Raw genomic sequence first — 27,242 nt, 5'->3', positions numbered from 1 at the left:
AGTAGCAGCAGCTGCTGCTGCTGCGGCTGCTACTACTGCAGCGACGCCACTATAGCAGAGCAGGGAGGTATCTCCCCGCTCTGCTATGTGCTAGCCGCACTTTAGCTCCTTGAAGGAGCGGAATCCCCGTGTTTTCGGGGATTCCGCTCCTGGACAGAGCGCTTGATGTCTCTGTCCATATCTGGGCAGTGACATCAGGGGAAACTCCTGAAGCGGAATCCCCGAATACATGGGGATTCCCCTTCAGGAGCTGCCGCTGATGTCACTGTCCGGATCTGCCCGGCCCGGCACGGATGCATAACTTTATGCAAACCGGCCGGGCAAAATGGCCGATTTTACCGGCCGACACTCGGGCTCGGGAACGACCCGGTCGTGTGAATCCCGCCTTAAACCTGATGGAACGAAGCCTAACTAAGCACAACTGATGCAAAAATAAAACCCATTGAAATCAATGGGTTTCTTGCCAGAAACGTTAACGTTCTTATGGTCCTCTGACGGATACGCTATAATGGAAGCCACAACGCAGATGTGAACGCAGCCTGACATAAAGTACAATGTGACATGAGAAAATAATCGTTTGGATAAATAAAAGTATTCCAAAGTTATACACATACAATGACACATGTCAGATTTGAAAAATGGGGTCTGAGCCTTAAAGCGACCCTCCAGTCTCAAGACAAAATTATAAATGTGATGGGGTATATGGATTTATATTACCTGGTGCCCTCCAGTTGTGCACCTCTGCTGTGAAACTGCCATTTTAGGGTCTCCTATGGGTTGTCCAAAATTGCCACAGCGCTTCTCAGAGTCTAAGACACTTCCTCTGTTCACGGATTGTATAGAAATGCTCAAATGAGCAGCTCTGGCCTATCCGAGAACAGTGGGAGTGTCTCAGACTTGTAGTCTAAGAAGCAGTTCAGACAGGGGGGACTCTAAAATGGCGGATCCACCGCAGAGGGGCACAACTGGAGGGCACCAGTTGATACTACTCCATATACTCTGTCATATTTAAACTGTTGTCCTGGGACCGGAGGGTCGCTTTAAGGCCCAAACTAGCTGCATCATTAAGGGTTTAATATCTGCTTAGTCAGTCACATTATAGCTATACCTGACTGTTATTTAATAGTGGAATGTTCTATTGTATATCATATTACAGATGTTAATGGGGTTGTATGGGATTCAAAAAACATGGCAGCTTTCTTTAGGAAACAGTGCCACACCTGTCCACAGGTTGTGTGTGGTATTGCAACTCTAACAACTTCATATCAGGCCAAATTCAGACGAACGTGAGCGTTTTGCGCGCGCAAAAAACGCTGCGTTTTGCGGGCGTAACAGCAGCGTGTCAGCTCCGTGTGTCCTGTTCATATGGATGCGTGGCTGCGTGCTTTTCGCCCAGCCGCCATCATTATGACACTCCGTTTGGATGTTTGTAAACAGAAAAGCACGTGGTGATTTTCACGCACCCATTGACTTCAATGGGTGCGTGATGCGCGAAGAACGCAGAAATATAGAACACGTCGCGAGCAAAAAACACGGACTGTCTGCACTGCCCCATAGACTTGTAGTGGTCTGCACGAGCCGCGTGAAAACAACGCGGGTTGCACGGACGTAAATTACGTTCGTGTGAATCCGCCCTCAATGGAACTGAGCTGCAATACCACAGACAACCTATGGACAAGTGTGGCGCTGTTTATGCAACAGAGCAGCCATGTTTTTCTAATCCTGGACAATACCCTTTGAGGCTGGGTTCACACGACCATGTTACGTCCGAAATGCACGGAACGTATTTCGGCCGGAAGACCCGGATCGAACACAGTGCAGGGAGCCGGGCTCCTAGCATTATAGTGATGTACGATGCTAGGAGTCCCTGCCTCGCTGCAGGACAACTGTCCCGTACTGTAATCATGATTACAGTACGGGACAGTAGTTCCACGCAGAGGCAGGGACTCCTAGCGTCGTACATCACTATGATGCTAGGAGCCCGGCTCCCTGCACTGTGTTCGGTCCGGGTCTTCCGGCCGAAATACGTTCCGTACATTACGGACTTAACATGGTCGTGTGAACCCAGCCTAAGTGTTGCCATATTATATACTGTGTATATATAGATTTATTTTTTATTATTTTTTTTTAAACAGTACATTTTTATTAGGCTTACACAAATAAGTGAACATCATGACCATACATTTGATCTTTACAGTGGTTGTCTCATCTTGACAACCCCTTTTTATATGCCCTATAAGAGTATATGGATGTCATACAAAGGGTCCCCCACTAGGACACTCCCTTTATAAGGGGGGATTCACACGAACGTGTATTCGGTCCGTGCGGGCCGCGTGGTTTTAACGCGCCACGCACAAACCAATACAAGTCTATGGGGCAGTACAGACAGTCCGTGCTTTTTGCGCAGCGTTTGTCAGCTGCGCAAAAAGCGCGACAGGTTCAATATCTCCGTGTATTTCGCGCATCACGCACCCATTGAAGTCAATGGGTGCGTGAAAACCACGCAGGTCGCACGGAAGCACTTCCGTGCGAACCGACTGAAACAGCGCACCAGCTGTCAAAAGGATGAATGTAACCAGAAAAGCACCACGTGCTTTTCTGTTTCCAAACATCCAAATGGAGTGTCTTTGAGATGAGCGAACCCGGACAATCGAACCGAACTTCACCGGGTTCGGCCGAACTCGTTTTGGCCGAACCCGGCAAAAAAATTTCCGGTACGCGACGTCAGGAGATAGTCACTGTCCAGGGTGCTGAAAGAGTTAAAATGTTTCAGCACCATAGACAGTGACTACCGATCCCAATAAACATGAACCTGTAAAAAAAAACGAAGTTCTGACTTACCGATAACTCCCGGCTTCTTCCTCCAGTCTGACCTCCCGGGATGACAATTCAGTCCAAGTGACAGCTCCAGCCAATCACAGGCCAAGCACAGGCTGCAGCGGTCACATGGACTGCCGCGTCATCCAGGGAGGTGGGGCCCGATGTCAAGAGAGGCGCGTCACCAAGGACGCGTCACCAAGGACGCGTCACCAAGGCAACGGCCGGGAAGTTCTCGGTAAGTACGAACTTTTTCTTTTTTTTTAGCAGGTTGCTGTATTTTGTGTTCGGCATTCACTGTCGAGGGTGCTGAAAGAGTTACTGCCGATCAGTTTGCTCTTTCAGCACCTTGGACAGTGACGGGCGTCGACTAGCCTCATCTCTATGATGGCGGCTGCGCGAAAATCACGCAGCCGCGCATCATACATGGATGACACACGCAGCTGTCAAATGTTTTTTGCGCGCGCAAAACGCCGCGTTGTTTGCGTGCGCAAAAACGCAACGTTCGTCTGAATCTGCCCTAAGTCAGAGCGCTAACAAGCCCCACAAATCGCTCTGGTGGATCCAGTCAGTTAATATATTACATGGAGAAACATTAATCTGAATGGCCACATGTTGTAGTACATTTCCTCTGCAGAGTATCCACCCCCGCCAATATTAGCTGTTTGCCGGGTTCTCAGGTGCAGGGCCCACATAATCATCTATTTGCTGTAGCGGTTCTCATATTAAAGGGATTGCCTGTTCTAAATCAACCCCTTTAAATATACAAAAATGGCATATCTCTTTTTTTTTGTAGTTCTCTCACTGAAGTGTTCTTTTTATTAGAATTTTACTCTGGTGCATTGCTATATCCCTGATGATAATAAGTTGACGTATGGTTTTATTAAAATCACTTGAAATAACTTAACTCAACATAATTGCAGCTCTGAGATATTCAGGTTGATGCTGCTCACGTATTAATCAAAAGCTAATAAACAGAACAGGCAGAGCATATGTTGATGTCGGCACAGCATGTTTCATTAGGGACAATGGTATTTTTACTTGTTACATCATTAACAAACCCTAGCTGAATCAATAACAACTAATGCCTGTGGCTCAGCTGAAAGCCTTTGTGGTATATTCAATTATCTTACAGACTGCAATAACATAGTTTAGTTATTTTTTTTCCCCTCAAACTTGGTTAGTTTACCTATCACTGTCTGCACAAATAACATGTACTGAACTTGGAGAAACCACATAAAACCTGTTTACACTGTATAAATAAGGTAGTGTTAGGGTATGTGCACACACACTAATTACGTCCGTAATTGACGGACGTATTTCGGCCGCAAGTAGTGGACCGAACACAGTGCAGGGAGCCGGGCTCCTAGCATCACACTTATGTACGATGCTAGGAGTCCCTCCCTCTCCGTGGAACTACTGTCCCGTACTGAAAACATGATTACAGTACGGGACAGTTGTCCTGCAGCGAGGCAGGGACTCCTAGCATCGTACATAAGTATGATGCTAGGAGCCCGGCTCCCTGCACTGTGTTCGGTCCGGTACTTGCGGCCGAAATACGTCCGTAAATTACGGACGTAATTAGTGTGTGTGCCCATACCCTTAGGGTATGTGCACACGATAGCAGGCATTTACGTCTGAAATGACAGACTGTTTTCAGGAGAAAACAGCTGCCTCGTTTCAGACGTAAATGCTCCTCCTCGCATTTTCCGAGGCTTCTATGACAGCCTTAAATTTTGAGCTGTGCTTCATTGAGTTCAATGAAGAACGGCTCAAATTACGTCTGAAAGAAGTGTCCTGCACTTCTTTTGACGAGGCTGTATTTTTACGCGTCATCGTTTGACAGCTGTCAAACGACGACGCGTAAATGACAGGTTGTCTGCACAGTACGTCGGCAAACCCATTCAAATGAATAGGCAGATGTTTGCCGACGTATTGTAGCCCTATTTTCAGACGTAAAACGAGGCATAATACGCCTCGTTTACGTCTGAAAATAGGTCGTGTGAACCCAGCCTTAGACAAAATTCGTCCACACAAGATGGCACCTTAATCAATTGTGGAAATAAATCTCATTACACCTTTAATGTATATGTATATGGGACATGAATTGATAAAACCTCAGCTATAATTAATAATGTCTGGTGTAAAGTAGTAGGGTATGTTCACACGCTGTGTTTTTCAGTCGTTTTTCGGGCATAAACACCTCAAAAAACGCCTTTAAAAAGGGAAGCTGAATGCCTCCCAACATCTGCCCATTGATTTAAATCGGAAAACTGCGTTTTGTTCAGATGGGGCATTTTTTTGTGCCGTTTTTGGAGCCGTTTTCCCATTGTGTCAATAGAAAAACAGCTCCAAAAACTGCTCCAAAAAACGAATCAAAAAACATTAAAGAGGCTCTGTCACCCGATTTTGCAGCCCCTATCTGCTATTGCAGCAGATCGGCGCTGCAATGTAGATTACAGTAACGTTTTTATTTTTAAAAAACGAGCATTTTTGGCCAAGTTATGACCATTTTTGTAGTTATGTAAATGAGGCTTGCAAAAGTCCAAGTGGGTGTGTTTAAAAGTAAAAGTCCAACTGGGCGTGTATTATGTGCGTACATCGGGGTGTTTTTACTACTTTTACTGGCTGGGCGTTGTGTATAGAAGTATCATCCACTTCTCTTCAGAACGCCCAGCTTCTGGCAGATCACGCTGTGACGTCACTCACAGGTCCTGCATCGTGTCAGACGAGCGAGGACACATCGGCACCAGAGGCTACAGTTGATTCTGCAGCAGCATCGGCATTTGCAGGTAAGTCGATGTAGCTACTTACCTGCAAACGCTGATGCTGCTGCAGAATCAACTGTAGCCTCTGGTGCCGATGTGTCCTCGCTCGTCTGACACGATGCAGGACCTGTGAGTGACGACACAGCGTGATCTCTCGAGAACACGGCTGTGTCTGCACTGTCAGAAGCTGGGCGTTCTGAAGAGAAGTGGATGATACTTCTCGTCAGAACACCCAGCTAGTAAAAGTAGTAAAAACGCCCCGATGTACGCACATAATACACGCCCACTTGGACTTTTACTTTTAAACACACCCACTTGGACTTTTGCAAGCCTCATTTGCATAACTACAAAAATGGTCATAACTTGGCCAAAAATGCTCGTTTTTTTAAAGATAAAAACGTTACTGTAATCTACATTGCAGCACCTATCTGCTGCAATAGCAGATAGCGGTTGCAAAATCTGGTGACAGAGCCTCTTTAAGGCTGGGTTCACACGACCATGTTACATCCGTAATGTACGGAACGTATTTCGGCCGGAAGACCCGGACCGAACACACTGCAGGGGGCCGGGCTCCTAGCATCATAGTGATGTACGATGCTAGGAGTCCCTGCCTCGCTGCAGGACAACTGTCCCGTACTGTAATCATGATTACAGTACGGGACAGTTGTCCTGCAGCGAGGCAGGGACTCCTAGCATCGTACATAACTATGATGCTAGGAGCCCGGCCCCCTGCAGTGTGTTCGGTCCGGGTCTTCCGGCCGAAATACGTTCCGTACATTACGGACGTAACATGGTCGTGTGAACCCAGCCTTAGGGTATGTTCACAAGGCTTACTTTTGTCCGTTTTTCGGGTCGTAAATGGCCAAAAAACGTACGAAGAATCGGAAGCAGAATGCCTCCAGACATCTGTCCATTGATTTCAATGGGAAACAGGGCGTTCTGTTCCGACGGGGCGTTTTTTTACAAAACGGCCGCGTAGAAAAATACCCGCGAAAAAGAAGTGCATGTCACTTCTTGAGCCGCTTTTGGAGCCGTTTTTCATTGACTCTATAGAAAAACAGCTCTAAAAAGGGCAGTAAAAAACGCAGCGAAAAACGCAAGTTGCTAAAAAAAACGGCTACAAATCAGGAGCTGTTTTTCCTTGAAAACAGCTCCATATTTTCAGATGTTTTTGAGTTTGTTTGTGCTCATACCCTTAATGCTTTAAAAACAGCAGAAAATCAGAGGCTGTTTTCCCTTAAAAACAACTCTGTATTTTACAGCCGTTTTTACTTTAGCGTGTGAATATAGCCTTACAATTCAGGGTACTTTTACATGGCCCGACATGTGCCGTGTAAATGAGCACCGATCAGCGAGACAGCTCGTTGATTAGCGTTCGTTTGTTCCTTTCACAAGCAGCTAGTATGGGGACGAGCGCTTGTTACTACGATCGCTCGTCCCCATACATTTCTATCATGTCGGCAGCACATATTCCTGTTTACATACATCTTCTGCCGACAACAATAATAGTTTCGGCATTTAAAACTATACAATCAGCCGATGAATGAGCATTGGCTCTTTCATCGGCTGATCGTAGCCCTGTGTACACAGGACAATTATCGGGAACGACTGTTCTGTGAAAGGGCCCTTAGACTTCGGTACTCTGGGAAATCAGCTCATAGCTAGTTCAAACAAACCACTCAGAAAAATCGAGCAATAGATGTAATTATTGTCCCTATTAAACCCTATTAATCCCTATTAAATTAGACTACTCTACTTATAATGTGGGGCGTTCACCCAGAAAAGAGCATCTCGCATGAGAACCTCCCATTACAAACTGCAATTATCGGACTTATCTAAGCTTTATACTACGCTAAGCATTCCCTTGTGATCTATATGATTTGCCTATCATTTTTCTATGGACCCAGGATAAACTATTGCGGGGAAACATGGAAATGCTTTGAAACTAAGGTCAACAAGAGTTTATATTTCCTATGCCAAGGGATTTATATAAATGCTAAATTAATGCTTTCATCATGACCCTTTTGATGTATTCCATAAATTAATTTGCCTAAGCAGCATGTACGGAGAAGGACATTTACCTGAAAGACGGGTGGCATGGAGGGGCCTTAGTGAGACCAGTGTTGGCCTAGGAATGAAGCAGAGTGCAGGTGTGAAAGCGGCAGAAAAATAACACAGTTTTTTAGAAGGTGGTTGTCCACCCAGAAGGGGGATGAGTACAAGCTGAGAGACAGGCCAGAACTGTGGTCTGGTTCAACCGGACTCAAGAGTACGTATTTGTGCACTTTAGCAACACCAGTGAGAAGATCTTTGTGCACAAGCGGTCAATCAAGTGGGGGACTCATACCCAAGCCACCGCAGCATATACGCCATGTGGAGCAGGTAGAGTTCAACCTGAGGAAGGGAGATAAGGACAGTTGAGCTGCTGCAGTGACAAGGCCGGATTTGCCCACAGAACCAGAAGTGGCGTCAGGGTTTTGATCCTGCTCTCACATTCGAGTTTGCCATGGTAAGAGGAGACTTATGAACCCATGGCCAAAAGTGTGAGTCACTGCTGAGGCTGTTGTGGAGAAGCCTGTTTGCCTCCCCGACTGATGTAGGTCACGGGTTGCTAAGAGAGTTGACCGTGGGATAATAGACTGTTACATTCATGTACAGACCCAACCAACCATACAGGTCCATTCTTACCTACAGTCTCCGAGAACTGCCCGTCGCATGAAGAACCCACTGTCTGGGTGGTCCTTGGCTTCCTACAGGTGGAGATTCTGCTCTGGAGTTGGACGGGCATAGTAGATAGGTAGTGCCGAGGACTGCACCCATTTAACTCGGGGGAAATGTAAAGAGGTGCTTCACTTGAACTGTCCCCATAATGTTGTTCACATTATACTGTGTTGCTGTTCATATGTTTGTAATGTTGGTACAGTGTCTTAAATTATGAATCTATGTTTGTTTGATTTAACACGGTGGGCATGTGGAAGAGGTTGGTGGGCTCTGGTCATGTGTGCGAACGACTGAGCGTGGGATCGCATGGGTTCCAATCATAGGTGGAACAAGTTTAGGTGCTGTTGCGTGCCTCAGGGAGAGAGGGAGAGAGCACGTAGGAGATGCCACACAAGACTGACAGTATAGCTGAGATGGGAGGAAGATCTGTGGAGAGGAGTTGGATTGTGCAAGCGCACATCACTGAAGATGCAGACCCTATGAATCCTGCTTGATCTGAGAAGGCCGACATTATTGATTAGGGCCCTGAGGACTTGGAGGCTCTGTGACTGTTACAAGTGTTTATGGACCACTTCCTGTGAGAGAAAGCTTCTATACCGAGGCAGGTGGAGGCTGTGCATCCCTGCCAGAAAAAGTAGACCCTATGAACTGCAAGTGCCAACAGTTGAATTATACTCATTAAGAGACTGCAACCGCCAAGCTATGTGCCTAATTGAGACTGTAACCGCCAACCTGTGCCCATTTGTGAATGTAACTGCTACACTGTGTACCCTACTCTGTAACCATCAAGCTGTGAGCTGTAATTATTAAGCTCGTTGGCAGTACTTAAGTAGAGTAAAGTTAGGTTTTTGTTGACCACCACTGTGTCTGACTCTATTACAGTGCCATCCTTAAGTGGGGTACCAGGTAAGAGGCAGGGGCCACACACATTATAATCTGACTGTCTGACAGTCAGGTACAGTCCATCTTGCTATCCGCTAATATGTGCATAATTTTGCATTAATTCATATTTAGCATCTTCTGCCACTTCTATGTGCAACCTTTCAACTGTAAGGCTCTGTTAACATTTGCTTTCAAAAACGTAATTGTAAATTCTGTCATACTTGATGAGAAGAATAGCGCTGCATGCCATAAGGCATATTTGAACAGTCTTTACCCTTTCAAGACACAGCCTGTTTTGGCCTTCAGGAGACAGCTGATTTTTTCAAATCTGACGTGTTGTTACTTTATGTGGTAATAACTTTGGAGTGCTTATACTTATCCAAGCGATTCTGAGACTGTTTTCTCATAACATATTGTACTTTGGTCGATTATATTCAATATTTATTTGTGTAAACCGCTAAAATTTAGAGAAAATGTGCAAAAATTCACATTTTTCTAAATTTTAATGTATCTGCTAGTAAAACAGATAGTAATACCACACAAAATATTTACTAGTTAACATTTCCAATATGTCAACTTTATGCTTGCATTGTTTTTTCAACGTCCTCTTAATTTTCCAGCAATTTCTCAACTTTTCAAGAAAATGTCATAAGGCTATTTTTTCAGGGACCAGTTCAGCTTTAAAGTGACTTTGAGGGCTTTATATATTAGAAAGTCCCCATAAATCACGCCATTTTGAAAACTGCACCACTCAAAGTATTCAAAACAGCATTTAGAAAGTTTCTTAACCCTTTAGGCGTTTCACAGGAATTAAAGCAATATAGAGGTGATATTTCATTTTTTTGCCGAAATTCATTTGTAATACATATTTTTCTGTAACACAGAAGGTTTTGCCAGAGAAACGCAACTCAATATTTATTGCCCAGATTCTGCAGTTTTTAGAAATATTCCACATGTGGCCCTAGTTTGCTAATGGACTGAAACACAGGCCTCCGAATCAAAGGAGCACCTAGTGGATTTTGGGGCCTCCTTTTTTTTAAGAATATATTTTAGGCACAATGTCATGTTTGAACGGGTCTTATGGAGCAAAAACGTTGAATCCTCACAAAAGTGACCCCATTTTAAAAACTACACCCCTCAAGGAATTTATATAGGGGTATAGTTAGCATTTTGACTCCATAGGTTTTTTGCAGAATTTAGGGAAATTAGTCTCTGAAGAGGAAAATATACTTTTTTTCTGAAAAAACATAGAATTTTTAAAATTTTACACGGAATAAAGGAACAATAAGCACCCCAACATTTGAAAAGCAGTTACGCCCGATTACGGCAATACCCCATTTGTGGTCATAAACTGCTGCTTGGACCCGCGGCAGGACTCAGAAGGGAAGGAGAACCATTTGGAGCACAGATTTTGCTGGATGGAAACTACACCCCATAAAGAATTCATCTAGGGGTGTGATCACTTTTATGACCCCATTGTTTTATTTGCTGAATTTAGTAGAAATCTGGCATGAAAAATAAAATGTTACATTTTTCACAAATGCGTCAATTATAGGACAGATTTTTCAGACACAGAGCATGTAAGTGAAGGAAAGCACCTCAACATTTATTGGGGCAGAAATACCCCCAAAGTAGTCTAAATATGTTGTCTGAATATGTAGAAGTGTGTGGAAATGAAGGAGCACCACAAGGATTTTGAGGCATTCATTTTACTTGGATGCTTTTTGGCCACAAGCATAGGCCAAAATAATTGTGCAGATCATACACATTTGTTAGAGTATTAGGTATTCATCTAGGAGTATAATGAGGGCTTTTAGTTTTATTATAAGTTGTTGTTTTTTAGGGTGTCCAATTAAAAAAATTTGCAAAAGACCAGAATGATAAAGGGAAGGGTGGGGGTTTAAAAGTATAAAATTTTTAATCCAGGGAGGTGTGGTAGATGCGGAAGCAGTCCTTTATGCACAGTCTGGGTTTAGGCTCTGTTCACATCTGCGATGGGTTCACGCTCTGACATTCCGTCTGAGCTTTGATCCACTACGCTATTGTTTCAGGCAAAATGACGGATCTGGAGCCAAACGGAAACCATGGGCACCGGATCCGTCACCATTGAAATCAACCTCTGGTTTCCGTTCGTGTCAGTTTGTGTCGTGGAACCCCTCAACGGAAAATCAAACGGAAACCTTATCTTCTGTTTGCATCACCATTGATATCAATGGAGATGGAAACATTGCTAATGGTTTCCGTTTGTCACCGTTCCGGAATGTTTCCGTTTTCTCTACGGAATCAATAGCGCAGTCGAATGCGCTATTAATTCCGTCGTAAAAATGGAAACCTGCCGGAATAGTGAGAAACGGAAACCATTAGCGATGTTTCTGTCACCATTGATATCAAAGGTGATGCAAACGGAAGCTGTGGTTTCCGTTTGACTTCCGTTGCGGGGTTCCACGGCGGAAACCTCTGACAGGACCCCTCAACGGAAAGCGAACACTGATGTGAACAGGCCCTAACTGGCACTGACGCTTACTAATTGACAAGTGACGCGACTGACAGTGATGGTTGACGCTGACTGACAAGTGAAACGACGGACAAACGGACGCTACGGATTGACACTGACAAGCTGACACGACGGATTAACGCTGAGTAACTGACAACTGATGTGACTAATTGACGTAGACGAGCTAGAAAACTACCTAAGAACGAAATTATTTTTTGTGAATTATGATAAAAAGAAAAAATTAAAAAAAAATCTCCATTATACACTGGGAGGTGGTGGTGTCACAGACTGTGAACAGGGGGATGTGAAAATTAGGGGTAATTCTGCTTTTTTAACTATGATGGGCTGACAACACGATACAGGCTCTGATGTCCCCAACTTCTATTCACCAACTAAGAGATCAGAGACTGTATCCAGTATTTTTTGCTAGCCCTGGAAAAAAACGCACTGTGATTGGTGGGTCTGAACCAACCCCCCATTTACAGCAATTGCCGACAATGGACCGCTTCTATTGGTCCATTGCCGGTCACATGGGGCATGGGGCAGTGAGGGGGGACCTTTGTAACCATTCCTGGACTTAACTAAAAGTCCTGGGAACGGTTTTTAAAACTTTTTGACGTAGATACAATGTGGTTGGTGCATCTGTACAGATCCATGATCACATCGATCGCCAGCAGCGGACTGCTATTCGGGGTCCATTGCTGGTGACTTGGAAGTGTTAGCTTCGGGCACAGCTGCTCTCCTTGTTTCCGGTGCACACAGTCACTCACAGTGTGTATCGGAAACGTCTCAGTAACTATACATCCTCGTGTGGGAAGTCACCTACTGCACTGATGTATATATACTGACCAGTGCGGCTAGGGGTTAATAACATTTAGTTGGTGCATCTTGTTATTGACAGTAGTTTCGGAATGAAATTTTCAACAAGCAAATTTGTACTTTTCAAGTGCCCACGTTCTTTTGGTCATGTAGTATAGTAGATCTCCATCATATTGCTGTAGACACAATTTTGCTTCTGGCAATGGTTCCACAATGGAATAAGAGCAGCGATATCATGGGGAATAGAGAAACTCCTCCTTGTCAAACAACACATGCAGAGCATACAGTAACTTTGGAGTTGCTTACAGCTTCTACTATCTGGTGGCCTCATAGTGGTTTAGTTTGAGTTGCCATTAAGTAACTGGCAAAAATCCATCAAGTTGCTCTTAGTGTATGTTCACATGTAGTTTTTCAGGCGTATTTCTGAGCTTAAACGCCTTAAAATACGTCTGGAAAAACACTAGCAAAACAGCTGTGCACATGAGGTGTATTTTTACGCTGCTGAATTTTAAAAACCCCTTGTAAAAAGAAGCCTCAAAAAACACCTTAAAATAAACTCCCACAAAAGATGCTTCAAATGAAAAAAGCTTCATTTTCAGCTTCAAAAAAGCCTTGAATTCAAGATGCTGTTTTCCCTTGAAAACAGCTCTGTAATTTTTAGCCGCTTCTTTTTGTACGTGTGAACATACCCTCATCAAAAATCAAAAAGAAGGCTATCCAAAAGTCCTATAATCTTGTCATACAGTAACAGTTGAGATTTTCTGATGATACCCTGTTTGCAAGAACTAACTTCCTGCCCATGGATTTTCTGTGGCAAGAATACATCAACAGATATTGGCTATTTTAATTCACAAGGAATACTTCTATAGCTGTATCATCTAATAATCTGGCAAAATTTTCACACCCGACATATTGGGCAGCTCATCTCTCTCCAAATTCTTAGAATAGCTTATGATTGATTGACTAGTTTGCGAGCAAAAATTTAATTCCAAATATCCTCCCGCTCAAGAGCTGCCTTTTTTTAAATTTTATACTTGTCCCATTGTTGCTCCTACTGTGTCTTTTACCACAGAGTGATTATTTATTATTAGTAAGTTCTCCGGTGCTGTCCAGCATTATTATCCTTGCCTCTACCCAATTCTAAGGTTGATATAATCATAACTATCACCAGGAAGACCACGTTTTCAACTGTTATCCTCTTACTCATCCCTTCGATCATAGGATCTCTCATCACCACTTTGTAATAACTGATGGAGACTTGGTTGCATAGACATGCTCTGCAAGTGTAACTCCTGCAGCAAATTCTTATCTCTGACCCTAATACACACTCACACACTGAACTCACTGAAAGCGAAGGAGAAAAAGGAGACAATGTATTGGAAAGCAAAGCACTAACGGATCATTGAAAGGCAGCAAAAGACATAAGGGACAAGGTGAAAAACATAATAACTACAACTTTTACGCCTGCAGTGTTGATGGTAAGGGTGACGTTGTGTGCTGTTTTAAGTTTTGCTATAGGACGTCCCTGTTACTTCCCTGAATTAGACTGTTTTCTTTTATGTCTATTTGTTCAAAGGATACTCACACATACTCTCTCCTGACTATTGTATATTTTCCCTGCCCAAATCTCCAAAAACTGCCATAGTTGTTTCCACTTTTGCTCTTTAACCAATGTTACATTATTTCTATCCGACTTTACCAATATAAAATCCCCAAGTGTTCCTCTTTTGGAGGGACAGTCCCTACTTTCGACTGAAATCTCTCTGTCCCTTTTTGCTCCTTAAACGTCCCTCTTTTTGACCTAATGAACAGATTTGCATTAATAAATCTGCTATATTACTACAGAAAGCATCTGCCTAGCTGCTAAACCTGTATTTTATTTCATGGTTAAAAGTAATTCGGACCATAAAAACGTCAATACTCAAATTACTTTTGAGGTAATATGTTAATTAAAAAAAATCCAGCTTTCAAACTTGGTAAATGTGCACAGTTATAGGAAGTTATGCTCATGTGCTGAATATAGTGATGATTTCAAAGTTCATGCAAGTCATGTCAAATTCTAGAAACAAACAATGAAAATTCCATCTCCTTTGTGTATGCCTTTATTTGTCTATGGATTAATTTATTGATGTGTGCGATTTGATTTATATTTGGAGTGATCATTTAGGATATTGATATAGAAAAGTTCTACTTAAAACTAGAAAGGACTGAGTTACTGGTGTTTATTGCTTACACTAATTTGATTTCTATATACCGTAATAGCTATAGTGTGCTAGTTTTCGTTCTATATTTGGAATTGTATACATGTTACACACACATATATCAATTTCTATGGCTGTATTTTCTTACATTGGTTGTTGATGAATGACTATGTGTTGACATTGAAGTATCTATCTAATAAAAAATGTATTATTAGAAACAAGCTTGAATCTCCAAGTGGTTTAAAACTATTTTGCTGACAACAGAGACTCCAGAAAATATTCCTTATTTAGTCACAAAATAAGTTTGTTAGGAAGAATGGACTACATATTTTTAATAATGCTTTGTCTATATAAAAGCAGTAAAGTGGGAATAACAATGCATGCAATAAAAGGCTATATTGACTGAAAGTTCAAAACAAAACTGGCAATCCGAATGTATCTAGACCTACATTCCTTTGAAAAATATTTCCAAAATATTTTCTAAATAATCCTTATTATGCATTTAGGCTCCAAATAGATGAAAAAGCCTTATTTAGTTATAGACAAACGTTATTATTTTACTTGCTAGCGACAGAAGTCTTCATCAATTAATTCATATTATGTTTTTGAACTTTTGTTTTGGGACCTGCACTTATCTCTAAAATGGAGCCCTTGACCCCCATTCTACCTTCTCTTGCTCTCGCTGCTCTTTGGCCACGGGCTATCAAGGTGGTTGGGAGACCAAAAGCAACTGAGCTGCGCTGTTTCCGTAATTCACATAGAAGTAAATAGGAGTAACGGAAACAGTGTAGCACAGTGAGTGTATCCCCCGAGTTATGGAAACAGCATAGCTCGCTGTGCTGCGCTGTTTTTCTAACTTCCATTTACTTCTATGGGAGATACGAAACATCATAGATCAACAGGAGCAAGAAAAGGTAAGATGGGATCCCGGGCCCTGTTCTAAGGATAGAGTTGAGTCCCAGAGGTGGATATGCCATAAATATCCAAGATAGTAAAATCCCTTTAACCACAGACAGGGGCATAGCTATAAGAAGGGCAGAAGTGGCACCAATAATTGTTTTATATTCAACTAGGGGGGGGGGGGTTTCTTTTATTTTCATACTCATACAAACTTCTTGACACATTCTTCCCTCCTACATAAATCCGTTCCCCTGTAATGACAAGTGAATAAGCTGCATATATTCTTGAAATGATTGCAGCATATATATGTGTGAAAAATTTCAATTATTATGTACAAATATAGCTCTTCTTACTTTTGGGACATATCATTGAAATGCCAATAAATGTATTTAACATTTTTATTTAAATGTTGAGCACCTTGTAAAGGAAAGTTTAAGAGTTTAAGGCAGTGGTGTAGCTAGGGGGCTGCAGGTGGGGCAACTGGTGTGCCCCGGGCACAACAGGGAGAGACGGTACTGGAACGCCGTGCTGGGCGCAGGTACAATTGACTACTGGTCCTGGAGCGGAATCCCCCCTGACGTCACTATCCTCCAGGAGAGGAAACATGCCTCCCATCCATCCCGGGCGGCCTGTGGTATGCCCGCAGTCAACTATATCTGCATCCGCAGGATGCAGATACAGTTGAACTTAATGCTGAACCAGGGAACAGTAAGCTCCCTGCTTCATCATTAGTTCAGAGCAGAGAAGCAGAGGGCACTCCTCCGCTCGCGAGGACTCCCCGGGCACAGCCATGCTTAGAGCGATATGCCCGCGGAAGCTCTTGACGTCACTGTCCATATATGGACAGTGAAGTCAGTGGCCCCTCTGTAGCATAATTCCCGTTGCCGACACTATGGCAGGGGTTTCAGCTTCAGGAGTAGCCCCTGACGTTACTGTCCACATATAGACAGTGATGTTACTGTGCATTTATAAAAAGTAGCATCTAAGAGCGGAATACCCGGCCTATGCTCTGGCTGGGGATTCCGCTCCTAGTGGGAGTCCCAATGGCTCTATCTACAGGGGGAGGGAGGTAGCGCTATCTACAGGGACGGTTCTGCTATCTTCAAGGGGGTGTAGCACTATCTACATGGGCACTGTCATACTATTTAGGGGGACTATCTACAGGGGACACTGGCGCTATCTACATGGGTACTGTGGGCACTATCTACATGGGCACTGTGGCCCTATCTATGTGGGCACTGGCACTAGGGGCATCTAAGGTGGCATACTGTATGGGGGCAGCTATGGGGGCATTATACTGTATGGAGGTAGCTATCGGGGCATTATACTGTATGGGACATCTGTGGGGGCATTCTACTGTATGGGGCAACTATATGGCATTATACTGTATAGGGCAGCTAGGGGGCATTATACTGTGTGAGGGCAGCTAGAGGGCATTATACTGTGTTGCTATGCATGCCACATCAGTTGTCCCTCTTTGTGATAATTGCAAGTTGGAAGGTATGGAGGAATCCCCGGCCAAATCGTTGCCGACGCTCTTCCCGGGGATTCCACTGATGGAGAAGCCCCTGATGTCACTATACGTATATGGACAGTGACATGTGAGGCTCCTCTATGGAGACCCAATGGTGCTATGTGAAGGGAGGAGGGGTGCAGTGCTATCTACAGGAGGGTGTGTGTGGCACTATTTACAGGAGGGTGTGTGGCACTATTTACAGATGGCTGTGTGGCATTATCTACAGGGTGGCTGTGTGGCACTATCTACAAGGGGGCTGTGTGGCACTATCTACAAGTGGGTGGGTGGGTGTGGCACTATCTACAGGGAGTTGTGTGGCAGTATCTACAAGTGAGGTGCGACTATTTACAGGGGGGCTGTGTGGCACTATCTAGAAGAGAAGGTGTGTGGCACTAACTACAGGGGGGTGTGTAGCACTATCTGCACGGGGGGTGTGTGGCACTATCTACAAGAGGAGGCTGTTCATTACGTCAAAATATAGTCTCATTAGCCTAAGTTTTACTATTTGTTTTAGTCAGGCACTGACCTCTTATTGTTATGTTAACTCCCTCCCTTATATAACTACATATATTACTTGTAAAATGTACAAAAAAAGATGAAAAAAAAATCACATCTCATTTATTGGTAGAGAAAGCAAACCTGGCGAGGAGGAAGGAGATGTCGGGAAAGAGGTTCGCGGAAGGGGTGCCAAACTGAATCTTTTCGCCGGGTGCTGAAGAACCTAGCTACGCCTCTGTTTAAGGTATAATTAATATCACTTCTCTTCTGTATGAATCAAGACCTTTTAATGGTATGTATTTAGGCAGAAACTTGGCTCAGTGGTTAGTACTGGGTTCAAATTCAATGAATGGCAATGCTCCAGTTTCCTTCCTCACTCCAAAAACATACTGATAGGTTAATCCCGTGAAATTGGTCCTAGTGTGTTTAGATGGGGAAGTTGTATTCAAAACTATTGAGGATAGCGTCTTAAAGGAGTTGTCCAGTCCCTAAAAATGTAAGGCCTATCCTCAGGATAACCCATCAATAGCTGATGGGTCGGGATCCGACTCCCGGAACCCCTACTGATCAGCTGTTTTAAAGAGGGTGCAGTGCTTGTAGAAGCGCTGCTTCCTCTTAATTTCTTCTTGCGATTCACAGGTATTGCAGCCTTCTTCTCCCATTGAAGTGAATAGGAGAAGGCTGCAATACTGTGAATCTCCGCTACATGCATGTCGACAATTCACAGTGAGCAAGTAGGAATTAAGGGGTAGCAGCGCTTGTACATGCGCTGCACCCCCCTCAAAACTGCTGATAGTTTGGCGTCACTGGAATCGGACCCCATACCCTTCAGCTATTGATGTCTTATCCTGAGGATAGGCTATCAATTTTTAGGGACTGGACAACCCCTTTAATGATGCCTGAATAGAGCTATGTGATATATTTGCATGTAACCCAAATTTTATTATACTGTAGTTTTATATTCATTGATGTTTGTCATATTTTTAGAGGTGAAAGCAATACCTGGAATAAAAAAAGTCAGTGAATTTGAACCTATTGTCAGTATAAATCTAAAGTATGTTTTACAATAGAATGTTGTTCCTTTCAGAATTTTAATAAACATTCAACGTCGTTCATTGCCAATATCTAATCCTTGACAAAATCTAATTGTATAAAATGTCTAATAACATACAGTAATTCTAATTATGTAAAATATTCACTATTTGCATTGGATTAAACAAATCATGCCTGTATATATAAAAAAAATTATATTTCAATTATCAGGGGAAATAAAATTGTGCTCAAACCATCATATTTAATTTTTTTCGAAAACAAAACTCTTAGTATTATTGACATTTATTAATGACTTGTTGTTGCTCATGGAATGCTTTAGTTCTGTACTGAAAGCAAAAGAGAACTGCTTTCTTCCCTAAAGTACTAGAAGAAGATTAATGATCTCGCTGTGCTGAGTATTAATCAGCCTCATTATAATGGATCAGAGAGCAAGTAATAAACACTGAGCAGCTGTTCTTAAAATTATTTTGTACTGCCTATAGATATATTGCACATAACCTTTTACCAGTGTGACCTGTATACTAAAGCTCATTCCTGAACATTTAAATACAATGGGGGAGAAGTTTTGAATGCAAGTGGTGCACTAGTCTCTTCCCCCAGCGCAGTGTCCGCCAAATTTTTCATCAGGGCACTTATTCAATCTGCCGTTGTCTTAAAGTAACGCAAGGTCAGACCTGCCATTGTATTCCAACACTTTTATTTAGAAGAATGTCAAAATCCTCCATAGATCAGTTACACACAACGAAAATCTGAAGTCTCGTCCACTTTTTTTTAACACATTTGTATGTGTGTCCTGTTTATGACTCATGCTATAGGAAAAAACTGTTTGGTGGGACAAGATTCAGAAAAGAGAAATAGTGAAAAAAGTGTAGGAAAAATTTAATAAATGAGAAATGAGTTATACACAGTGTGACAGTAACTATGTTTCAGAAAAAGCGTAGTAGGGACTTCACAAATATGGCGTTTGGCCAATATGGCATTTTTTTTACGTATTTATAGCAGAAATTGATAAATCTGTCCTCATATGTACATGTGTGTTCATTTGTTTATTTCATAAAATCAAATGTAATCAATTCTTAAGACGCAGGGGCATAGCTGTAATGGGGGGGGGGTGCAGAGGTAGCAGTCCCACCTAGGACCAGTATACGTAAGGGAACTGCATCGGAACAGGGGCTTTTAGGGCTTTGGACACATTGAATAATTTTTGTTCAAAGTTACAGGGGAATATAGCTCTGATAATGTTGTAACAATCAGGGCTGTGTTAGATCTAGCAAGACCCAACAGCTTTGTCTTATGACAGTTGTCCCCACATAATCCCTAGGACCATTAGAGGCAGTGGTACTGAATACAGAGATTGAGAAATCAGAATTGGCCCTTTAAAAATGGTGAGAGATATTTTACGACTTTTCGATCTAAATTAAGACTTTTTTTTTCTCTCTGCTCCGGACGCAGCGATGAGGATGGACTTTTAGGGTATCTAGAGCTACCAATCAACAATGCCGTCTGCTAAAGTAGGAATTACCTGCTGAGTCATAGTAGTTGTTGTTGTTCTCGTTGTTGTGTGTTTTTGGAGATTTGTTGGGGCAGTTGCTATGACCAGTACCAGCATGGCCGGAGCTCAGTACTGCTTACTGTGTGGCAATAGAGCATCAGCATGGTGTGAGTTTAGTACTAAATTATGTTCTAGACTTTTCGCTTGGTTGGCGGCGGTCTGGCGTGGCGTATGGTGGGTGGGCGTTAATATCCATGTAAGGACTAGTGGGTTTTTGGCAACACACCAGCTGGTCAACTAGGAGGTTTGGGAGGGGGAAGATTCGATAGGGAAATAAGTTGGTAGGAGAAAGGCCTTTTTTTTCCCTATTTTTATTTTTTTTTTAATTTCCTTACTATGACATGTGTTGATACATATTCTATCGTGACATGTGTGCAATCTGCAAGACTAAAAAACTTGTAATATTCGATCTAATAAAACACTATCTTCTTGCCATAGTGGGTTTCCAGGAGACACATGTGACAATGAAAATAATTTTCTCATTACAAAAACGATAGATACCTAAGCAATTCCATACTTGTTACACAAACTCCTCCAGAGTGGTGAGTATATTAATACATCAGGATATTAAGTGTCAAGTTATTTCAAAATGAATAGATGAGGAGGGCCAGTATGTCTTCCTATTACCAAACTTATAGGGTAGAAAGTGTTTATGACTTCAATCTATGCCCCCTTTTCCTTCGCTTCCATTGTCCCCGTGAAGTTACAACTATTTCTCAATGATAAAACTACATATCCACTTATAGTGGTATGCAATTTTAATTACGTTTTAGATGAGTGGAGAGATTGGCAAAGGATGGGAGGACATGACTTTAGGATGTATTCCTTTCCCTTGGCAGTCTAGGTGATGAAATATGGCTGGCACAGTGCGTGGAGACTGTCGTATCATCATAGATTAATTTACTCTTGTTTTAACAAATCTCATGAGGTTTTCTTGCACAGCTACATGACCGTAATAAATCAATTTATTACATCCAAAATGTGTCCTATGAATCCAGAGGTGTTTTCGACCATTCCAACCTAGATAAAACTAGAAATTGGTAATACTCATGTTAAACCAATATTTAGGCTCAATCCTTATTGATTGAAGCTGATTCCAACATGGAAGGATACACTTAGACAAGCAGTGGAGTTTTTTTTAGATTAATGGCCACCCAGCTTCTTTTCAGACAATTTGAGATTCTGCTAAGGTCTTTATCAGGGGACTGCTTATCAAAAAAGCTGTATTATGTAAAAGATCAAATGCTAATGAGGAGACTCCGCTTAAATGTCAACTGAATAAGGTGAAAAATGATTTCCTGCAATATGGGTCCTCTATAGTGAAGAAGAACTGGGCAGAAGCAGAGGAAGCTTTAAAGCCGCTTTTAGAAAAAAAAGGCACAGACTTCTAATATTTTCTGTGGGAGAGGGTTGTATGCTGAAGCTGGGAGGCCAGGTAAGTTAATGGTTAATATGGATAGGGTGCAGGATGCAAGACACGTCATTTTGGCAATAAGAGATAGGGATAGTAAAATTCATAATATTAGAGATAAGAATGCGTTAATTTTTGTCGAGTTTTACACAGAACTATACACTACCAGGGTGCAAAAAAAAATCAAGGGAGTTGGAGGAGTATCTTAACGAAATATTCTTTCCTTCTCTCTCTGTTGCACAAAGAGTCCTACTGGATGCAACAATCACTATGGCGAAATTACAGAGCGCACTGCAGGAATCAGCTCTGCGTAAATCCCCCGTGCTGATAAGCTCCCGTTTGATTTTTTTTAAATGAATTTCAGACCCCCCTGTCGTCCGAACTTAAGAGTGTCTTTAAAATTCCAATATGAAAAGGGGCCCTTCCACCCTCTATGTTGGAAGCAAATCTAACATTAATCCCAAAATAGGGGAAATATGTTTTGTCACTGGATGCATTTCGTCTAATCTAATCTCCTTACTAAACTGTGTTGCTAAACTCCAGTAGATTGGCAAAAGTGATTGCTGATCTGGTTCATCTGGACCAAAATAGATTTTTTTCCTAAAAAATCTACAAACATTAATATTAGGAGATTGCTCTATAACATTTAGAACTGTGCGGGTATGGAAAGTTACTCTATTTTATCTTTGGATGCTATAAATGCGTTTGACAGCATGGAGTGGCAATACATGTGGGCCGTTCTTGAAAAATATGGGATATAATTTTATGAGTTGGATCAAACAGTTATATCCAAATCCAAAAGCTCGGCTAGTTATTAATGGCTCATTGTCGGAGAACTTTTTTTCCTTCTAGATTTACTAGACAGGGTTGTCCTCTCTCCCCTTTTTTGTTTGCCTTGGTTACCGCGCTTCTGGCTGAGTGCATTCAGAAGGGTAGGCAGCCTAAGGGCTTTGTGCAAAGGGGTAGAGAGGATAAAATCTCTCTTTACGCAGATGTACCTCTCTCTAATACCTCTGAGGATCTTTCTTTCGTTCTGTAGCTAGTGACAGATTTAGATATTTTTCTGGCCTCAGAATAAATTGGCAAAGTCTATACTCCTGCCTATAGGTAGTTGTGAACTGGGTAATGATTGCAACATAATAGTTGTAGTGCAAGGTTCTTCATTTCCATACTTTCAATATCATCTAGGTTAGAGGCTTTTATTGACTTAAATATTAAACCTTTGAATAAAAATATTAAAGCGAGTGTTAAGACCTGGTGTAGTCTTTAATTAACTAAGGAAGATAGAATCAGCCTATTTAAAACTTTTGCCTTTCCTCGGAATTGAGTTATACTGTGTAATGCCCGCAGCCGCGGACTGCCTGCATCCCCCTCTTACCGGAAGATGCGACCACAGGTCTATGTCTATTCGGCCAGCGTCTCCCTTCTCAGGGATTCCGGCGCGCTCTGTCCTCTACTTGTGTTAGTCTGCAAAGGTTCCATAGCCTGTTTCCGTATCCAGTGTCTGTGATGACGTCAGTATCTGTTTCCGTCCGGTATCCGTGACGACTTTAGTATTCGTGTCCGGTGTCCGTGTCGAGCCCAGTGTCCGTGACGACTTCAGTATCCGTCTCCGGTGTCCATGTCAAGTCCAATGTCCGTGACGACTTCAGTATCCATGTCCGGAGTCCATGTCAAGTCCAGTGTCCGTGACGACTTCAGTGTCCAGTGTCCGTGTCAAGTCCTGTATCGGTAACGACTTCCGTATCTGTGTCCTGTATCCATGACTAGTCCGATAATCCAGCACAAGCCAGCTTCCAGTTATCCGGCACCAGCCTGCCATCCATGTACCCTCGACCAAGCGACTGTTATATATATTTGTTTGGCCAGCTGCTACTCCGTTATGGCGGAGTGGCAAAGGTGGGTCCACATTCCCCACGGTCGTGACATACTGGATAAAGATTTTGATATATACAGCTTAAAATGAATATGGTATTCCCTCTGGATCCCCTTGTTTGTCTTTGGCGACATGCCAGCAGGATCTTTTCATTCTATACATAAAGAGAAATGAGTCATAAGACAAGGCTTTTTATAGCGAGAAAATTGATGTTTGCTCATTTAATAATATGTGAAGCTTAGATTAAACTGAAAAGACGGATTTATGATTACGAGTGTTCTTTTAACGTTGAAGGGTCAATCCTCATAATCCATCGGGTGGGGGGGGGGGATAAGGAATATACTTCTTTTGTAGAATTTTATGATGAATGCACTGTATATGGTATTTAGCATTTTTTGAAAAGTAATTTTTCAAAATAATGATAATGATTAAAAAAATTGTGTTTGTAATTAAACTATAGTTCAATATCATGCCATCTGTCTAGATATGTATATCTGTTGGATTTGTTGGTGTAAGAATTGCTACTTGTTGGGGAACCTTTTTATCCTTTTTGGTTTCAGACTACATTTAAAAGTTTTGCAGTATGTTTTTTTTTTTTTTTTTAAACTGATGTTGACAGATCCTATTCATTTTTGGGACAAATTGATGCATCAGTTTGAATCGTCCAAATATATCAGTTCTGTCATTTTTTTGTCATGTTCCCATTATGTTCTGTTTTTCTTTGAGGTGAGTGGGTATTAGATTACGTAACTGATGCAAAAGTTTTTTCTGTTTTCAGCAGTTTACAATCAACTTGGATCAGTTGCAGAAAAAAATAAAATACATATGGCAAAGAATGAAAATGCTGTATAAACCAATCACCAAAGTATAAAACAAGAATTAAAGAAAACAAGTCAAATTTATATTTGATTGAAATACCAATCTAGGTAAAAAAAACAAAAAAACTCTGCCGGCATATTAGTGTGTTCGGCCTCATGCACATGACAAAATGCAGGATTCAGGAGTCATGGATCATGAATCTAGTGGTAAGTATTAATTCCTTCGGAGGCATGCATACCACCATATTTTCATGAGGAAAGGTGAGCTTTTTCCATCTGTTAATTTTTTTGTGGTAATATTTTGTTGTTGTAGTGCTGTATCTGTGGCAGGACGTGGTCCAGAGCCAAGGTGGCTTAGACTGGCAGCATGGGTGCTGTTGGTCTCCTGGGTTGCTCCCTCTGTTTGTGCTTTGTTGCAGCGGCATTGGTTACCATGGGATACTACACTGAGTAGAGTAGAGACCAACTTGAAAGAGGTCGCCGTGAAGTGGCAAGTGGGCTTATGCAGTTTGATCAAAATGAACCTCATATTCGTACATTTTATTTTGCTGAGCCGCAATAGATCAATTATAGCAAGTGGATGTGTGGTCCAGGTTTTCTTTTCTTCCTTGTGGATGTATATTTTCATATGAGGTTGTTCCAGTCGATGATGTCTATCAGACTGCATTTCCCCTCTAAAGCACTCCTAGAGACACTTCTAGGGCAGAATACGTGCGATATCGCCAAGGGCATCCTTAACCCTTCTAATGGTAATTGCCAATAGAAGGATAGTGTTCATTAAATGCCAGTGCCGACTAAATGTAACGGCTAATGTCCAGACAAAAAGGAGATCATTCATAAGAGCATTATGTCTGCTAATATACCTCAATTTGCAACTGCTTTTCATGTGACTATTTAACACTTGTCATTAGCGGATAAGGAATTTGCTAGATTGGTGTTGAAGTTATATTAAAAGGGTACCTAGAAACATGTCAGACATTTTGATCTTGTTTGGCTGCTGACTCCCCACTGATTGCCTAACCCAAAGGATATAAGCACTGCTTAGATTGCTGTGTGTGGACTCTAGAATGTACATAGGAAATATGGAGCGCATTCACAGAATGACTGAAAAATTAAAAGAAGCACAAAATCTTTCTCTAATGACACAACCACCATCAGCCTGAACAACTGAACCTTGGTATCCACCATAGCCTCAGATTTATTTTTTCAACTGACACGAGTGGAACCCAGAGTAATATTCTGCTGCGGTAGCCCACCATTTTATTATAACAAATGTTGTATGTTCAGAGATGGCCTTTGGCACACCACCACACTAGCATATGACCATTTTAGTAAATGTCTTCCTGAATTTTGGCTAGTATGGTCATTCTTCTCTGATTTCACCTACATAGTTTGGTCACTGGATGACCTTTGTTTTAGGCTTTACTGTTTAACTAATACGTTTGCATGAGCAATGGAGATCAGAAGTTTCTTATAAGTCCAAATAATACTGTCTGGGACTAAAAATCTTTCCACAGTCAAAGTTACTCTTTTCACACTTCTGAATTATCACAATAGCCTAAGACACCGCTCCGCTGTCATTTAAATGGCTGCCAACCCCCACTTCCTTGCCATGAGGATCTCAGCCCCAACTAGCAAAGCTCTGCCCCTTTGCAAATCTTCTCCCATTACTGCCGGGAATGAAATAAGATATAAAACTACACCTGATCCTCCCCTCTTCCTAAAACTCTAGCTCCTGCTGTCTGGCTGCAACCCCCTTCCTACAGGGCTGCTATGAAGCTTCACAGGCTGCACAAACAATATGTCCGCCCAAGTCGTGGGTCCGCATTGACATTCATCGTCTCCTCCAGCAGTGATGGCAAAAGCTGAAGACAGCTGCGTACGACGACCGGCCAGCCTTTCATCATAGCAAACAGGTTGCGCAGTAAACACAAACATATAAAAAAAGACATTACATATAGCATGGCAACATGAAACACTTAAAGCAGTATTCAAAAGAATATAGGCACAATTTGACATAAAGGGAGGGAGCATGCAAGTTATCTCCCAACACATAGATATTCTGCGATATAGACTGTCACAAATTATCAAGAGATATTTAGTGCAATTTCTCATACAAGGTTACACTTGATTATGTCCCAAACACTTTCAGTGAATTTTTGGAAGGGCTCAGTAGATTTTTCACTTATTTATCATGTTGTAAAAACCAGTGAGCTAGAATCTAAGCACAATGATCTGTGGCATTCGTCCTGACAATATCCACCACTGATAAAGCTTTGTCACATCATATGGTATAAGGTAGACATGGTTGACAAGTACATCCAAATACACCCTGTCCAGTCATGAAAGGTCAACCATGGTCTAGAACAGGCGTCTCAAACTCGGCCGGGTAAAAATGAAGTTGACGGCCGCATTACTTTCAAATTTGTTACAATACAAAATTATTGTAAATCAATTAGTTATTTGAACTACTATAATAATACTACATTGCTATAATACTACATTACTATAATACTACTATAATTACTATAACAATACTACATTACTATAATAATACTACTACATTACTATAATACTACATTACTATAATACTACTATAATTACTATAACAATACTACATTACTATAATAATACTACATTACTATAATAATACTACATTACTATAATACTACATTACTATAATAATACTATAATTACTATAACAATACTACATTACTATAATAATACTACATTACTATAATAATAATACTACATTACTATAATACTACTATAATTACTATAACAATACTACATTACTATAATAAAAATACTACATTACTATAATACTACTATAATTACTATAACAATACTACATTACTATAATAATACTACATTACTATAATACTACATTACTATAATAATACTATAATTACTATA

General features: G+C 41.7%; 1 long non-coding RNA gene across 1 annotated transcript in view; it reads left to right on the top strand.

Moving 5' to 3' along the window:
* Positions 1-24,366, top strand: part of LOC142751120 (uncharacterized) — a 55,493-nt gene extending 31,127 nt beyond the window's left edge. The window contains exons 2-3 of the long non-coding RNA XR_012882715.1: positions 17,747-17,860; positions 24,287-24,366. This is a non-coding gene — a long non-coding RNA (uncharacterized LOC142751120). The remainder of the gene's footprint in view (positions 1-17,746; positions 17,861-24,286) is intronic.
* The last annotated feature ends 2,876 nt before the right edge of the window (positions 24,367-27,242 follow it).

Source organism: Rhinoderma darwinii, chromosome 3 (assembly GCF_050947455.1).
Source record: "Rhinoderma darwinii isolate aRhiDar2 chromosome 3, aRhiDar2.hap1, whole genome shotgun sequence".
Taxonomy (NCBI): Eukaryota; Metazoa; Chordata; class Amphibia; order Anura; family Rhinodermatidae; genus Rhinoderma; species Rhinoderma darwinii.
The sequence above is the reverse complement of the archived record's forward strand: the minus strand, read 5'-3'. Positions and strand labels throughout refer to the sequence as shown.